Raw genomic sequence first — 16,859 nt, forward strand, 5'->3', positions numbered from 1 at the left:
TCTTTCTGCAGCTGTAAAGGAGGAACGAGTGCGGATTTACTGCATGTGTACGTAAGTGACTGTGCAGGTCCCCACTCAAGCTGCAAGGCTGGGCAATGGGAGGAGAGAAAGCCTCTCTGTTGGGTGTGAATCCCTGTGGACCAGAATGAAAGGAATGGCCAGGAGATCAGGACTCCCCGACTCCTGTAGAAAACTCCTGCACCAAGTCTGGCTACTCAAGCTTGGTACAAGATAGAGGGCTAGGGATGGGTTGGGCCTGTAGGTAATAAAGAGAGGGAGAGAGACGCAAACTCCATCAGCCAGAGCAATAATCGGAGGCAAGATGATTAGTAGCCCCATGAAAAACCTCATTACTTGAGACATTTAAAACGTGGCTAGGCAAAGTGCTAGAGATATGCCATAGGGAAGAATGCTAGAGTGCCTGGGGAGGGATGGGGACAGATTACATAGCTTCAGAGGTCTTTTCCATCTCTGTCATCTATTATTCTGTGACTACAGGATTAATAACAACATCAGCAGAGGTGGTACATTTCATTCCTAGCCATTAGGATGCATAAATAATATAAGATCCAACCCAGCCACATCAAGAGGTTAAAGATCTATATATTAAAACCAACAAACACACACAAAACCAAGGACCAACAGAAAAAGAAACCAGAGGTAAAAAAAATAATGTAGTAAATAATGCGTACATATCAGCCAGATTCCCACTGCAGTTTGGTTAAATGCTTCCGTAATTCTGCCCTGAATTTATATTAGTAATAATGAAGAAGTCTTTGCACTAATTATTGCGCTTTTCATCTGTGGATCTTCTTATGAAACACAAAGGGAATTCTCTAGCTCAGTGGAACAAAATGAGAAAGGCCCCTGTGAAGATGGAAGAGGGTGCAATGGGCTTGTGAAATAAAACAAGGTGTATTTTTGGTGTTGAAAACTGGCAAACATACACTCAGCAAGACGCTCCTGACATGGTTGAGAATGATGGAGTGAGGAACAGAAGAGAAAAATCTATTACAAACAGTATGGTGAAGATGTGGGAGAGGAAGAATGGGTTTGTGGGTAAGACACTGGACTTGAATTCAGGATATCCTAGCTTCTGTGAATCCTGGGAGATCTATGGCATTTGGAGATGGAGCTCCAGCCCATTCAGTGGTGGAAAACGATTCTTCCCAACTCAGGCTCTGATCCAGCAAAGTCCTTCAGTACCTGCTTAACTTAAATCATGTTAGTAGCACCATTGACTTCACTGGGACTCTTGATATGCTTAAAGATAGGCATGCATCTTCCTGAATCAGGGCTAAAGGCCTTGATCCTGCTCACTTTGAAGTGAATGGCAACACTTATCTGGACTACAATGGCCATAGAAGCAGGTCTCAAATTCAGTGAGGCTACTGATGAGATCAGGGGTACTTCATCGCCATAGTATCTGAGCACCTCATCACCTTCAATGTAATTATTCTCATAGCACCTCTGTAAGGTCAGGAAGCACTATTACCTCCTGCCCAAGGCGAAACAAGAGAGAACTGTGGTGAATCAGGGATGTGAACCCAGGTCTCCCAACTCCAAGGCTAATGCCCTGGACCCTCTTGAAGAATTTAAAGTCAAGAACAGAACATCCACACTGGGTCAGACCAATAGTCCATCTAGCCCAGTATTGTGTCTCTGCCTGTGGTCAGTGCCAGATGCTTCTAGCAGTTGGAGATTTAGGGGTGGGTGCATAACTTAATAACTATCAGTAGTAGAATTGTAGATTAAATTGAAACAAATCTAAATAATAAAGAGCTGTGCCATTAATTCACTGACCTCCAACCTCCTCATGCCACCTCATTATTCCTATCACTAATGTAACCCAATGAATTTCAATGTATCGTTATTATTTATATATGGTAATGATCAGTTTGCTCTAAATGCTTGCCAGGCCATCAAGAAGGATGGAGTCTGCTTCAGGCAGTCTAAGCAGAGACAAGCTTGACAGCTATATAAATATATTTTACCCAGACACAGAACTTTGTTAAAGTTGACGGCGAATATCGGATCTTTTCAGAGTTAAAATGAAATACTATTAAAAGAACACGGATATTTTAAAGCCAACCATCAGATCCACAATAAATCCAGAGTGAAGGTTAATATGTAAAAAAAATCAAAACTTTACAGCGGTCAGCGTTTCCCAGTTAAGGCATGCACAGTTATGCCAGGAGCATAATTGACTTAGGAGCTGTTGTCTGGTCGCCAGGGAGGTATCAGTCAAAAGCACAGCTGGTGAGGTTGGAGGCAAGCTGTGATTTTACCTATTTATTGTAGAAAAGTCACTGTGAAAAACCGCCTTATCAATCGAGTTACCCTTTTAAGGCTATTTCCATAAGGAAATGGGGCTAGAAATGTACTTTAAAAGAACATTTAGGCTTCCAACAGTCATTTGATGGGTTTTTTTAACTCCCCTGGAATCTGTAATGGATCATTCTGATGTTCCTAATTCAACAGAGAATAACTTCCCAAATATTAAAAATTAGTTCTGGGCACTTGAGACTTGATCCAAAGGCTACGGAAGTCAATGGAAGTGTTCCATCTCGTCATGATCTTCACGTGAAGTTTCTAGGACAAGCTGTTTTTGAGGTAAGCTGTGGGAAGGAGGAAAAAAAGAGTATTAGTGGAATCTTCAAAGTGAAATTAACACCCGTTCTTTCCCTTCGCCCTACATATGAAAAAGTGCTTATCCAAATTAACTCAGGTTTTAGCAAAAAAATTTCTGTGCTGCAGAAAGGCCCCACATGCAAAACTCCAAGTAGAAAAGGACCCTCATGATTAGTGTAAACTGCATGGGAGGGAGGAGAGAAGACAAAATTAATTGAGTAAGGGTGGAAGTTTTTTTGTTAAAGCTTCAAAAATTTGAAAAACAGACTTCAATGAGAAACTGCAGAACTGGAATTAATTTGCAAACTGGACACCATCAAATTAGGCTTGAATAAAGACTGGGAGGGGATGGGTCACTACAAAAAGTAATTTTCCCTCTCTTGATATTCACCCCTTTTTGTCAACTGTTGAGAATAGGCCACTTCCACCTTAATTGAATTGGCTCATTAGCACTGACCCCCCCCCACTTGGTAAGGCAACTCCCATCTTTTCATGTGCAGTATATATATACTGCTTACTGTATTTTTCACTCCATGCATCTGATGAAGTGGGTTTTAGCCCACGAAAGCTTATGCCCAAATAAATTTTTTAGTCTCTAAGGTCCCACAAGGACTCCTTGTTGTTTTTGCTGATGCAGACTAACAGGACTACCACTCTGAAACCTGTGCAGTTCTTGGCCTTGTTATGCATTGGTCATTGGAGAGAAACTATGGATGACAGAGTTTGTTTTCTGCTTTATTCTCTATATTTGGAGGCAATGCTTGGGACAGAATAGTTTCTTGGGAATTGGCATTGTTGGATGGCATGAGATTTCTGGAAGAGGAGATTTCCTGCATGCTATTGGTGACCACCTCTGTTCTGAGACATATGTGTAAATAAAGCATGTTATACCTCGAGTATAATTACACTACTTAGGGAAGCTGACCTGTAAGGGGCTACACATCTGCTACCACTTGGCAGCGGGCAACACTAATGTCAGCTGTCAGACACTAGTGTCGGAAAAAGGGTAACAATATATATTTTGTGCTATATATTAGAGGTGAGCAAATAATTGATGTTTGCGTTTGGGGGCCAAACCAGAAAATCTGAAACACCCTTCCCTTGCTGATTTTTTCAAAACTTTGAATTGAAAAATTTCATTTTGAATCAACCAAAACGTTTTGTGCTGACCTGATACCATTTTTTTTATAGTTTTCCTTTTCGATTCAATCATTTTCTGGTGTTTTTCACCCTTGTTTTGTAGCCTTTTTTCTTTCTTTTTTTTTTTAATTGCAAAAATTTCAAAACAAAACACCATTTCCAAACGAAAAGTCAAAGTGAAATGTTTCAACTTCTTTTACATTTCCTTTTCAGGTTTTTTTCAGCCAAAACTATTTGTTGAATTTGACCTGAATTTGCGAATCATTTCAGTGCCCTCACAAAATGTATTTTTCAGCAAAGGTGCTATTCACCAAAAAAATGTCACCCAGTTCTACTATATATATAAGCAAGCCCTATAGCCTGAAGGTAAGGAGCTTTCTCCTTCCATCTGTTGGTGATCAGGGGGAAGAGCAGCCTCTGAGCTGCATAAAACTACTTACTCAGAACTCCAGATGCATAGAAGCTCCCTAGGGAAGGAGCTCTCTGCCTCTATCTATTAGTAAGGAAGGTATCGTACATCTACAAAGAACTGGCATAAGCTTTTTACCCAGAATTCCACCAATTAGAGTCTGGTAGTCACCATAACCGTACACAGACATACAATTGGTTGTGTAGTAGAACTGAACTGAGAGGAGAGAAAGGAAAATAGCTCTTATTTGCTAGCAAGGACTGTGAACAAAGATCCTTTATACTACTGATTCCTCTCTACTGAGTATCCTGTGTTAGTAGGAGGGTTCTTTGATGGGAGACGGTGCAGCTCCTCAATCAGGTGCAAAATGGAGACAGCACTTCAGTGAATCAGCAGAGGATAGTAGCAAAGCTGAGTGAATTCTGGGGAGGCCCTTCCTATCCAGCCACTAAATAAAGCTGAAATCCCTTTTGGTGAGTTTGGTGGTACAGCCTCAGAATGAGACCACACACTGCTTCCCAGGGGACAGAAGAGAGGCCTGCCGAGTGCCCCCCAGGACTCTGGGATTATGCTACCCACTAACACGAAAGCATAAGTGAGGTTTAGCAGATGGGGAAGTGATGTGGTAAAGGGATATTTTCCTGTTGGGCATTCACATTGGTGGCTGAGGAACCAATTTTACAGACTACTAATGCCAAAGTTTCCCCGAGGGAGCGTTTGTTTCATACACAGATTCAGTGCTCATCAGTAAGTAAGTATTAAGAACCATTGGGTCATAGAGTTTATTGCCAGAAGGGACCACCAGATCATCTAGTCTGAGCTCCTGTACACCACAGACCACCAGCACCACCCAGCACCTACACACTAAACCCAACAACTGAAATTAGACCAAAGTATTGCCTATTAAGGGAGCTCAAGGGAGATATTTTGGGATCCCAGGAATTCTGGCAGGTGGGGCTCAAGCCCAAGTTAGTTTTGAGGAGGACCCCAAGCTACTTGAACCTGACCATGTTGCTGCTGACATCATCTGGCAGAAAGGTCAAAGTTAAATTTGTGTACAAATTCCGTCATACTATCCCTGCGGCTGTGATTTCTCTGTTATACACCGGTAACCCCCTCTGCAGCTGGTTGTTCCTGGCATGTTACTTTCAGTCTCATCAGCAGCAATGCCTACAGAGGCTCAGGACTCCATTTCCCAAATAGCCTAGAGTCCAGGGCTGAGACAGAACAAGCTGGAAGCAACTACCAGAACCAATCATAAGCCAGAACGGAGAAACAAAGGGTTTGGTTTTCCTTTCAGTTTTGGCTGCTGTGGAACTGGAGTGGATGCAGCCTGGGAAGTCCCAGGAAACTTCCCATTCCTACCCAAAGGGAAATTTTGGTCACTGTTGGTGGGTAAAAGCGGCAAAGAGTCCTGTGGCACCTTATAGAATAACAGACATATTGGAGCATAAACTTTTGTGGGTGAATACCCACTTCGACGGATGCATGTAGTGGAAATTTGCAGAGGCAGGTATAAATATGCAAGCAAGAATCAGGCTAGGGATAACGAGGTTAGATCAGGTTTCAGAGTAACAGCCGTGTTAGTCTGTATTCACAAAAAGAAAAGGAGGACTTGTGGCACCTTAGAGACTAACCAATTTATTTAAGCATAAGCTTTCGTGAGCTAGAGCTCACGAAAGCTTATGCTCAAATAAATTGGTTAGTCTCTAAGGTGCCACAAGTCCTCCTTTTCTTTTTGCGGTTAGATCAGTCAGGGAGGATGAGGCCCTCTTCTAGCAGTTGAGGTGTGCGGTGTGTTGGTGGGTACTGGATCATTGAAAAGTGACCAGCTGAGCACCGGGTCTACCCAGGGCAGCAGCACCCCGGGGCTCCAGGAGCAGTTAAGATGTAGTCAGGGGTATTTATAGTAAAAGTCCTGGACAGGTGCTGTGAATTTTTATTTATTGACCGTGACCTGTCCAGGACTTTTACTAAAAATACCCATGACTAAATCTTAGCCTTAATTAGGATAGGCTCCCAGATGCGTGTAGGTTTTTTTTTTTTTGTGGGAGTGGTGGGTGAAATTCTGTGGCCTGCGTTGTGCAGGAGGTCAGACTAGATGATCATAATGGTCCCTTCTGACCTAAATATCTATGAATCTATGACTGCATGCAGGATTCCTGGGTACATTCCGATTAGAATTGGTGGAGCACGATTGCCCCAGCAGAGGAAAAACGATGCTGTGTTAATGCTATGGTTTAGTTATGTTTTTATTTTTTCTTAACTATAATGCAGTTGTGTAGCAAACAATTCTGAGGCAGAGAAGAGACATACCATCGCTTGAAACCAACATCACACTCAGCTGACTATTACTGGAAACCTGCTGCCTCTTACATGCATAGCAATAACAACTTGACAAATGTGCAAACATAGTGTGGGCTTTGTCTGCTCTCTTTCTGCTAGCTGGCTATACTCTACTGAAGAGAGGCTAATCATAAAATGCCGGATATAGCATCTTCTCTAGATCTGTGTGGGTTTTGTTTGCAGGTTTATGAACCTTTCCCTTCAATTTTAATTTGTTTAGGGGGGGCCCATCCTTCATGTTGCCCTTTCAGTTCTGGGCGTAAATCATAGAATCTTAGAATATCAGGGTTCGAAGGGACCTCAGGAGGTCATCTAGTCCAACCCCCTGCTCAAAGCAGGGCCAATCCCCAATTTTTGCCCCAGATCCCAAATGGCCTCCTCGAGGATTGAACTCACAACCCTGGGTTTAGCAGGCCAACGCTCAAACCACTGAGCTATCCGTCCCTGTCCCCCCCCCCCCCAAAAAAAAAAAAAAAAAAAAACTTGGTTAGATGCCATGCAGTAAGTGGCAATGCCTTAACCATATGCGTGTTGTAAAGGTCACTAGGACCTCTTCCATCCTGATCAAGGGGAGTGCTAACCTTCTCTCCTTTCATACAACATAAATGAACCCAAGCCTGTTTTTAGATGAGCTTCAGGTGGTCCAGTGATTAGGGCATTGGCTTAGGACCCAGGTTCAACTCCCTGCTCTGCCACAGACTTCCTGTGGGGAAAGCAAGTCACTTATCTGCTCCGTGCCTCAGTTTCCCCATCTGTGAAATGGGGATGATAATGCTTCGCTACCTCCTAAGAGTGTTGTGAGGTTAAAGAATATTAATGATTGTGAAGTGCTTTGAGGTTTACTGATGAAGCGCACACTGTCAGAAATAGTCATTATTATTCCAGAGTCTTGGCCAGGCTTCTCTGTTTCAAATGATATAACAGAGGAAATGCAGATTTTGCAACAAAAGGTTTGCATGGCTGTGCATAATCATGGTCTCCTTGATGAATTGAACCTGCAGTTTCCAGCACAAGAAGCACAAGCCTTCCACTTGAGCTTCAAAACAGGCTCCTTAGCTCGGAATAAATAACAGACTCTTATGGCAGCTGTGTCACCTGTCCAACAGGTTATGATATCCAAGATCCTTAGTAAAGCTCAACACCTGCTGCCCTGGGGCTGCTCTCCCCAGCACTGATGGAGAGGCAGAGAAGCTAAGTTGTACAGTGCCCTGGACTCCTTCCATTGCCAGCATGCCTTGCTCAAAGGAAATGAATGGCTTGCTTGCCCCTGTCAATCAACTGAAAAAGCCTTCTTCACACCACCCTGTAAGCAGAAAGGATGGTCCAGTGGCCATGGCACTAGCTTGGAACTTGAAAGAGCTGGGTTTGAGTCCCTGCTCTAGCACAGACTGCCTGTGTGACCTTGGGCAAGTCACTTAGCCTACATGGGCCTCAGTTTCCCCATCTGTAAAATGGGGACAATGGACTTCACAGGGTGCTGTGAGGATAAGTATATTAAAAAGATTGTGTGGTGCTCAATTACTATGGTGATGGAGGCCAGATAAATACTATTGATTGATTTATCTCCAAGGTAGGAACCAATTCCCCAGTCAGGGCCCACTTGTTTCTGTATAGAAAAGCCAGGTAATGTTGCCCTGGATTTGAGGGGAGTGTATACCCCAGCATGTGATCAAGCTAATTGCAACCATATTATGTGCATTCAGCCACCCTGAATTAATGAAATAGAACACCACATAGGGTTAATTTGGAGACAGGCTTTCAGAACCAAGGCCAAAACTAACTACAGTTTCTGCTCATCAGAGTGGGAGGAGGGGACAAACCAGTAAACAACTGAGACTAAAAACCTTGGTGGGTTGGGACATCTTGAGTCTAGATGCCTCTGATATTAGAAGTTTATTGAAAGTTAGAAAAGTGATGATCCAGTCAGGGTCATTATGACCTATGCGTTTTGTAGAAGTTAGTTCTAAAAGATTAGCTAACTGAGTGTACTTTGGAGCAGTCCTGTGAAGTCATCTAGAGAGATGTTTTTCCTGACACCCTTTCTCCCCAGTAAGTGAGCAACTGGCCACTGCGAACCTGCAGTTAATTACTCAATACCCTTCCAGATCTTAGGTAAATATCTGGGAGGTTCTAAACCTATTGCTTATGTCTGGGTGTGCTTAAACCTAATACACTGCAGTTTTAGACAGAGCACGCTTACTGGCATGAATCTTATCAGACGGAAGTGCTGTGTTCCTGTGGATTTCTTCCGTACACCTCCTGGAGTGAACTAGTTAAGTTGCCCCGTTGGGGGTTCTGAAAACCCCGGGTAACAGTAATACTGGGGCAAAAGAGGAGCCCTGCCTGTTGCCTTCTCTCAGGGACAAAGTCTAAGGGCCCTAAGAGGAACTGATGAGAATAAGTCCAGCTTCCTAAGGCACCTGCATAGGGCCATTTGCTCTGTCACAATCTGACCACTAGAGGGAGACAGGCACACATGCACTAAGCCAGTGATTGGCATCACGTACAAGCAGACAGGACATTTCATTGGTGGAGTGCAGAAGAGGAGGAGTCAGGAGATTGGGCTCTAGAGAGAGCAGGAAGCTGGGGGTGTGTTTGTGGGGGTGTTGGGGAGCAGGTTCACCAGCTAAAAAGGAAGCAAAGAGTGAGTGAGGTGAAATCCCCAGCTAGATTTTTGCATGACTGTTATAAATCATACCATGCATATCTGTGGTTCACTTGGTCTGAGGATCTCAAAGCACCATACAGCCTTAGGCCAACAGCACTATTCAAACAGGGGTTCGGTTGGTTGCTTCTGTTTGCTCTTCCTCTGTTGCATGCCTGGGGCATGCCGCCCTCTCTCATGTGTCAAAGCCAGATGTCTATTATATCGATCTTGGTCTTCACAACATTTCCTGATCACTCTGTGAGCTGGGGCCACCTAGCACCTACCCTTGTGCAGTGTGTTGGGGACACTGGAGGCACACAATCATGGGGTTCCCTGACTTGCCCAGTCCACTCCCATTTGTAGACTTCGATGCCAGCCTAGGCATGGCTGGCATGGAAGCCCCTTTGGTGGCATGCAGGAAGGGCAGACTCTGTGCAATTGCACAGCAGCCATGGCATGGGGCTGATGTGGCCCAAAGAGCTTAGAACTAGCCCTCTGACCTTGAGTGAAATTCATGCTGAGGGTTTGGGTGGGGGATAATTGGTGTCCAGGGTCCTGTCTGAGTCCTATGTACGAGGGTTGAATTTCACCTTTTCAATTCTAGGTGAAGTTATGGAGTGTCTTATTTTAGCCTGATGGCTGCAGGAGCCTTTGTGGTTATTCTGGTTAAAATCACATCCTCTGCTGGGCAAAGCCCTCCATGTGAAGGTGGAGGAGGAGAAGCCATGTACCTCCAAGGTTGGGAAGATCGTGGCCACTGCTCACAAGAGAAAACGAAGGGCGGTGGTGGTCAGAAACTCCCTTCTAAGGGGCTGAGGCATCTATCTGATGTCTTAATCTGGTGTCCCTGGAGGTGTGGTGCCTGCCAGGGTCCCATATCTCAGACATTACGGAAGAATTTCTGAGGATTATCCAGCCCTCTGGCAACTACCTCATGCTGCTCATTCAAGCGGGCATGAATGATACTGTGAGGGTCTGAACCTGAGCAAATCAGAAGTGACTACAGATCTCTTGGAGTGAAGGTGAGGGAGTTGAGGGCACTGGTGGTGTTCTCATTGATCCTTCCAGGCAATGGTAGGTGCCCAGGCATAGAAAGACATGCTGGAGATGAATGCATTGCTGTGTGGATGGTGTCAGCAGGAGGGCTTTGGTTTCTTCGACCACAGATTCATAGATTTATAGAATCATAGGACTGGAAGGGACCTTGGGAGGTCATCTAGTCCAATCTTCTGCACTCAAGGTAGGACCAAGTATTATAGACCATTCCTGACAGGTGTTTGTCTAACCTGCTCTTCAAAATCTCCAGTGATTGGACATTCCACAACCTCCCTCCGCAATGTATTCAAGTGCTTAACCACTCTGACAGTTAGGAAGTTTTTCCTAATGTCCAACCTAAATCGCCCTTGCAGCAATTTAAGCCCATTGCTTCTTGTCCTATGCTCAGAAATTAAGGAGAATAATTTTCTCCTTCCTCCTTGTAACAACCTTTTATGTACTTGAAAACTGTTCTCATGTCCCCCACTCAGTCTTCTCTTCTCCAGACTGAACAAACCCAGTTTTTCAATCTTCTCTCATAGGTTCTGTTTTCTAGACCTTTCATCTTTTTTGTTGCTTGTCTCTGCACTTTCTGCTATTTGTCCACATCTTTCGTGAAATGTGGCATGTGTGTCCAATTCTGGGCACCACACTTTGGGAAAGATGTGAACAAATAGGAGAAAGTCTGGAGGAAACCAACAAAGATGATCAAAGGTCTAGAAAACCTGACCTGCTGGGAAAGATTGAAAAAACCTGGGTTTGTTTAGTCTGGAGAAAAGACGACGGAGGGGGAACATGGTAACTGTCTTCAAGTACATAAAGGGATGCTATAAAGAGGAAGGTGATAAATTGTTCTGCTTATCCATTGAGGTCAGAGCAAGAATAATGGGCTTATATTGCAGCAAGGGAGATTTAGGTTAGAAATTAGGAAAAGCTTCCTAACTGTAAGGGTAGTTAAGCACAGGAATACATTATGGAGGGAGTTTGTGGAATCTCCATCATTGGTGGCTTTTAAGAATAAGTTAGACAAACACCTGTCAGGGATGGTGTCGAATAATATTTTGTCCAGCTTCGGGGCAGGGGAGTGAACAAAATGACCTATCAAGGTCTCTTCCAGTCCTGCATTTCTATGATTCTAGTTCAGAACTTCTCGCTCTTCAGGAACTTGAAGCAAATGGCATTACTGCAAAGCGAACAGACCGTTATCTGTGCAAGAAAGCAGAGCAGATAGGTGCCCAGCGATACAGGCAGCTCTGTTAATTACAAACAAACAAATCTCCTAAATTCAAGGCAAGGAGTTTCTTTACTCCCGAAACCTTTTCATTTCCTCTGTCTCCGGGATACCCTGACAATCTGATTTCGCTTGTAATCGGACGCATTTATTGACAACCCTATTATATTAGGTGGGGTCCTTACTGCATTGTTCTTCACTTTAATCTCCCTGTATTCATTAAACTGCTGTAATCTGGCACCTCCCCCCACTCCCAGCACTATTACTGATTTTTAACATGGCTGCCTTTATTGTTCCCCACAAATCCTCACTCGCCGGTGAGAACTTTACTTCTCCTTGGTGACTGGGCCCCTCTCCCGTCCCTTGGTGTTGTCATAAACCGTTTCCCCCGATCTCTGCTCGGTCCTTTACAGTGATAAAATCTCATCCTCACCTGGATTTGGATCTGAACTTCAGGGCTGGCCCTTTATTTCGACAGGGAGATGAACAAACCCATGGATCTGAAGACCCTGTGGAAATTTCAGTCTGAATCCAGATCTCGGCCTTGCGGTTCAGGCCTATTGCTACAAGCGAGCCATTCCATACTGTACCCATAGGCATATCACTTTAGAGAGGGAGGCTAGTTAGGGCACTAGCCTAGGCCTTTCAGAAACTGGCTTTGCCAAAGATTTTCTGTGTGACCTTGGACACATCACTTAACCTCAGAACCCCCTTTGTAATATGGGACTAGTAGCACTTCTCTACCTCACAGAGGCATTGTCAGGGTAAATATGATAAAGATTGTGAGGCGCTCTGACACTCTGGTAACAAGGGCCGGATAAGCACTGCTGCATGACCTCGTGGTGTCCTTGTGGCTGGATTAACACAAGCAGGCAGAGTCCCTGGACAAAGCTCAGTAAACAAGATAACATGTATTTTATTACAGGAAGAGGGGGGCAGAGACAGCTCCCCTCCTGCTGCTGATTCCAAAAATACTTTTGTTTTCCCTGGCCAGGAAACACCTCACCCGCACCCTAATGTTAGGGTTACTTCCTGAGTCAGGGGTCTCTCTGTGCCTGGGAGGAGACATGGTCTTCAGGGGCTATCTGTAGCTGTTCATAAGAATCATAGAAGATTAGGGTTTGGAAGAGACCTCAGGAGGTCACCTAGTCTAATCCCCTGCTCAAAGTAGGACCAACACCAACTAAATCATCCCAGCCAGGGCTTTGTCAAGCTGGGGCTTAAAAACCTCTAAGGAAGGAGATTCCACCGTCTCCCTAGGTAACGCATTCCAGTGCTTCACCACCCTCCTAGTGAAATAGTGTTTCCTAATATCCAGCTTAGACCTCCCCCACTGCAACTTGAGATCATTGCTCCTTGTTCTGTCCTCTGTCACCACTGAGAACAGCTGAGCTCCATCCTCTTTGGAACCCCCCTTCAGGTACTTGAAGGCGGCTATCAAATCCCCCCTCACCCTTCTCTTCTGAAGACTAAACAAGCCCAGTTCCTCAGCCTCTCCTCATAAGGCATGTGCCCCAACCCCCTCAACTGGAGTCCCTCCAATTTGTCCACATCCTCTCTGTAGTGGGGGGCCCAAAACTAGGCACAATACTCCAGATGTGGCCTCACCAGTGCCGAATAGAGGGGAATAATCACATCCCTCAATCTGCTGGCAATGCTCCTACTGATGCAGCACTATATGCCGTTAGCCTTCTTGGCAACAAGGGCACACTGCTGGCTCATATCCAGCTTCTCATCCACTGTAATCCCCAGGTCCTTTTCTGCAGAACTGCTGCTTAGCCAGTCGGTCCCCAGCCTGTAGCAGTGCATGGGATTCTTCCTTCCTAAGTGCAGGACTCTGCACTTGTCCTTGTTGAACCTCATCAGATTTCTTTTGGCCCAATCCTCCAATTTGTCTAGGTCACTCTGGACCCTATCCATACCCTTCAGCATATCTTCCTCTCCCCACAGCTTAATGTCATCCGTGGACTTGCTGAGGGTGCAATCTATCCTATCGCCCAGATCATTAATAAAGATGTTTAACAAAACCGGCCTTAGGACTGACACCTGGGGTACTCCACTTGATACCAGCTGCCAACTAGACATCGAGCCGTTGATCACTGCACATTGAGCCCGACAATTTAGCCAGTTTTCTATCCATCTTATTGTCCATTCATCCAATCCATACTTTTTTAACTTGCTGGCAAGAATACTGTGGGAGACCGCATCAAAAGCTTTGCTAAAGTCAAGATATATCACATCCACTGCTTTCCCCATATCCACAGAGCCAATTATCTCATCATAGAAGGCAATCAGGTTGGTCAGGCATGTCTTGCCCTTGGTGAATCCATGTTGACTGTTCCTGATCACCTTCCTCTCTTCCAAGTGCTTCAAAATGGTTTCCTTGACGACCTGCTCCATGATTTTTCCATGGACTGAGCTGAGGCTGACCATGTAACTCTGATACAGTACCACAGATAGTCTCTTTTACCTGGAGCCCAGTTTCCATTTTGTGGGTGCAAAACGTTTGCGTCCCTGTTGTTGCTCTGAGAATTCATTTTCAGTCAGTGGCCATCTCTAGCTACGTCGCTCGGGTCCACAGTCAGACGGTTATATGGGTTAATACTCAGATTCTCACATCCACTTCAGTATATTGTTGGTGCAAAATGGAGCATTCGGAAATGAATTGCAGGTTCCAAAACCAGGAAGTCACCCTTGTGCAAATGTATCCCCCATACTACCTTTGGGATAAACATACCCAGAGATAATGTGTGCTCCAGAGGCAGCCATTTGCCCCATGCAACAATAACGACATGTTTTATTGATCTGCAAAACCCAGGAACGAGGCAACATATTCTTGAGCGCCACCTACTGGCACTCATCAGTTAACTATTTTGCAGCAATGGGGATTTCAGTACTTACAGAGCAGTCAGGAAATAGAGTTTACTGAAAAAACAACAATGCCGTTTTCCCTTTAATGCGCACGTCGTGTGTGTGACTTGATAAGGAGCCAGCTCTTCAATACAACTAGAACTCACCATCACAAAGAACAGCAGAATACTAGGTGCAGTGCAAGTTCAATATCTGTTTCTAGTGGGGAGTGGCTCAGGGGCAAGAGGGATATTTCCTAATTTGACTGGGGCTGTTAGAACACCAGCGCTGCCTGCATAAAGTATGTTGTCATTCATGTATGTTCTGTATTACAGTCTCCACCTGCGTATGTCTTCCTGCCTGAATACTGAAGAGAAATAAGAGGGACGGGTGACCTTTTCCCAAAGCCCTGCTGTCTTGGATTATTGTCTTCATCCTTATTGAGTTTTCCTTTCATATGAAGTCTGAGGGACAGCTTATTTTCTGAGACAATTACGCCCCAGTAACAAATGCCAAAGACTACCCCCTCCCTCGTATACTACAGCTAGGAGGGTGCTTCCCAGTGCAGGTAGAAGACGCTTGCTAGCTCTGCTTGAGCTGGTGCTCAGAAACTAGCAGCGTAGCCAGGTAGCACGGGCGGTGGTTTGTTAGCTGCCCAAGTAGGTAGCCAGATGTCTGGGCAGGTGTGTACTAAGGCAGCTAGCAAGCTGCTGTCTGTGCTACCCCAGATACACACTAGTTCAGCTTAAACTAGCGCACTAAAAGCAGCGGCGTATCTGTCTCTCTGGGCTGGGAAACACGCTTCCAGCTGCAGTGTAGACACATCCTAAATTTCTGTCTTGGAAACCATAATGGGAAAGAAAAGTGCATAAAATATTAACAGCTGCTCAGCCCCTCCCTACACACTTTCAGAACTAAACACCAGTATGTTAGGTCTGTCAGACTGTCCTGTTGTCTCAACTGTCAAGGCACCTCAAACCCACAGGCAGGAAGAGTTGATCAGAGATGACCCGACTCGACCGGAAGCCAAGAGTGTTGAGCTGCTTTCAACTGGGCTTGAACCCAACACTTGTAGTTGGGTCCTGTTGGGTTCACGTTGAGTTGCAAGGCTCTATCTTGCTGTAGGCTGACTCTTTGCAGACTGATTCCAGGTAGACAAGGTGGGGGAGATAATATCTTTTATTGGGCCAGTTTCTGTTGGTGAGAGAGACAAGCTTTCATGCTACACAGAGCTCTTCTTCAGCTCTGTAAATGGATTCAGAGTGTCAGGTAAGTTTTCCAGAGCTGAAGAAAAGCTCTGTGTGAGCTCGAAAGCTTGTCTCTCTCACCCATAGAAGCTGGCCCAACAAAAGATATTACCTTACCCCCCTTGTCTCTGTAATAGCCTGGGACTGACATGGCTACAAAAACACCACATACAACAATGGAAGAATGTCCCAGATCACACGCTTCCTTACAGAGCCCCCTTGCCAGCAAACAGGACCAGGAAAACCTCACAGAATTTCCTCATTTTAACAGAGTTTTCAATACACCACAATAATAGTAATTTATTAGTCTTTTTCCTGATTATATTAGTTTATCTGAAGATGAGCTGAATGGTGTTGAAGGGCTCCAGGCAGTTAGTCCTGGACAGAAAGGCCTGTACTTATGCCTAGACAATGGGCAATAGCAGTGGAAGCTCCCCGAGGCTATTTCTTTCGAACGCACCCTAGTGGGACCACCTCAGCTATGAGGGGGTTCGTTTAGTCTGCATACTCATTGAGGCCTTTAGTAGTACTCAGTTCAGCAGAAAAGCATGGCTTTCTGGTTAAGGAAGGTTGTTGGGACTCTGGAAAGCTAGGTTCAGTTCTTGGGCAAGTCATTCAATCTCGGTGAGCCTTGGTTCCCTGTCTGTTACAGGGGGTATTAGCATGTGCCTACCTCACAGGGGTGTTATGAGGATCCATTAGTTAAAGTGTATGAAGCAGATGATGGCTGGATGGGGACCATCTAAGTAGACAGAATGTGGCTGTCAGTTAACATGGTTGATTGTTTTCTTTTTTTTGAATGAGGAGCAATTGGATGAAAAATTCATTCTTGCTTTTATTCAGTGTGTTGTCCAGGTGTTATGCAACAGTAGTATTAGTAATACACAGCAGGATTAAGTGCTTTAAAATCTGCAGATTTAGGCAGGTTGCCTTGAAATTTAGTGTGCCTCATGGAGGTGCAGAGTCAGGTTAGTGATCCACATTTGGAGTAATTTGAGCCAGGGGTGAACAAAATACTGGCCCCACCAAAAAAAAAAAATTGTTAAAGCTGATTTCTTCTACCAATGTTGTGTGTGCGGGGGTGGTTTGCACAGATCTGGGGATGAAACCATGGTGAAACCAACTGATTGTGTCTCAGAGCACCCCATCACTTAACATTTACCCCCAGCTAGTGCACGGGACTGACAGCTCTTTGGGGAAGCAATATTAAAAGCCTTATTCAAAAAAGAGAGAAGCTGTCTAGATAGGCGCTAGCCTAATGCCCACGCAGCAGATGGATTACTTTGCACATTTGCAGAAAGACTAGCCAAGAGAGCTGCTAGC

At 44.8% G+C, this 16,859-nt stretch overlaps 1 non-coding gene across 1 annotated transcript; it reads right to left on the reverse strand.

Annotated features, from left to right (window-relative positions):
• Positions 1–7,001: 7,001 nt before the first annotated feature.
• LOC114022318 lies at positions 7,002–7,129 on the reverse strand. The gene has a single exon (XR_003566451.2). It is a non-coding gene; the product is annotated as a U6atac minor spliceosomal RNA (small nuclear RNA).
• Between the last annotated feature and the right edge of the window lie 9,730 nt (positions 7,130–16,859).

Source organism: Chelonia mydas, chromosome 11 (genome assembly GCF_015237465.2).
Source record: "Chelonia mydas isolate rCheMyd1 chromosome 11, rCheMyd1.pri.v2, whole genome shotgun sequence".
NCBI lineage: Eukaryota > Metazoa > Chordata > Testudines > Cheloniidae > Chelonia > Chelonia mydas.